This window comes from Sinocyclocheilus grahami, unplaced genomic scaffold (genome assembly GCF_001515645.1).
Source record: "Sinocyclocheilus grahami isolate Dianchi unplaced genomic scaffold, SAMN03320097.WGS_v1.1 scaffold1467.1, whole genome shotgun sequence".
NCBI classification, from domain to species: domain Eukaryota; kingdom Metazoa; phylum Chordata; class Actinopteri; order Cypriniformes; family Cyprinidae; genus Sinocyclocheilus; species Sinocyclocheilus grahami.
The window spans coordinates 1-1388 of NW_015506646.1; the positions used below are offsets into that span (position 1 = coordinate 1).

Consider the following 1388-nt stretch of genomic DNA (forward strand, 5'->3'; position numbering starts at 1 on the left):
AAGGCTGGGAAGTAAGTGTTTAATAGTTGTTGTTGTTGGTTGACTGTCATAATAGTATAAAACGTTCCCTAAACAGCTGTCAGTGGGGCGTAATCAGATTGTACAAAAACACATTAATGAGATGTACAAATGACAGAAATTAGTCACCAATTTGCCAAAACCTTACAAATTGCCATGAGATTGTGTTGGAATGTAATTGAATTGACAAAAACTGTTGAATTATAATTTTTTTTTAATTATTCCATTTGAAGCAAGTCTTGTTGTGATGTGTGGCCACTATATAGTGAAAACTATTGAATGTTGACCCACATGTTTGTTTGTTTTTCCCATTGAATAAGTACATCATCCAGGTATTCGAATTACACTAAACCTTTCTGTGTACTTTTAATGAAGGGACAGAAATCTGTCAGGTTTCATTATAAATATATTCCTTTGTGAACAAGATTAACAAGAGTGTTATGGGTTTGGATCAACGTAAATTATTATTATTATTATTATTTTGTGTTTTTTATATTATTGTCACAACAACTCTTTCAATTACCCTGCAATTCTTAAGTTTGTGTTCATTGTTGTTTAGAAACCTGATCTAAAAAAAAATACATGTAATTTTGTTTTATTAGTTCAGAGGGCTCTGGCTACTTCGAAGGGTTGTTTCTTTGCAAAGATGATGATGTTTCCTCTTTTGTTCAGTATATCCGCAAAAAAGTGCAACACGTAAGTTTACTATACTTGCCAATCAGATTGCTTGCAAGTACACCTAATGATTCATGATTTTTAAAAATGTTATCCAGTGGTTTCACATACAAAGTCATGTGTACACAGATCATGATTCATGCCTGTCTGCTTTTTTTCTCTCAATCCCAAATGCCATGTAGGTGGGAGGCAAAGGTGTCTGTGGATCTGCAGAGTTAGCTGCTGCGAAAGAGTTTTCCAGCAAGACCAGCAGTAAGCTGGATGAGGAGGGAATTGAAGTCGCTGTCTGTAGGCATGGTGTTCTTTTGAGGGCACTCAATATGTTCAGAGGAGAGATCTATGCTTGTCCTTTATACTTGCAGAAAGAGCTCTGCACAGAAAATGCAACTTTCTTTTGTGCTGACATCATGTGCAAATACTGGCCATACTTGATAAAAGTTTGCCAGGCCTGCCCGGAACTGAGACATCTTCTGAACATGAAGCCATTCCTCTCAGTTATGCATGCAAAAGTACATGGTGTGAAATGTGAGGTATTTTAGACCAATGTGTTCATATTGCCTATTTTATATTTGTATTCAGTAAAAGCCTGCATGTATTAAACTTTATCTCACTCAATAGATCAAATGGAGTGGAAGCTTTCAAACGGGCGCTGCATATACCATGGGAGAAGAAGTGGAACAAGCGAATAGCTTTTT

At 36.1% G+C, this 1388-nt stretch overlaps 1 long non-coding RNA gene across 1 annotated transcript; it reads left to right on the top strand.

Annotated features, from left to right (window-relative positions):
• Positions 1 to 1378, top strand: LOC107570504 (uncharacterized). Its single transcript, XR_001607046.1, has 4 exons — positions 1 to 11; positions 621 to 714; positions 876 to 1223; positions 1312 to 1378. It is a non-coding gene; the product is annotated as an uncharacterized lncRNA (long non-coding RNA).
• The last annotated feature ends 10 nt before the right edge of the window (positions 1379 to 1388 follow it).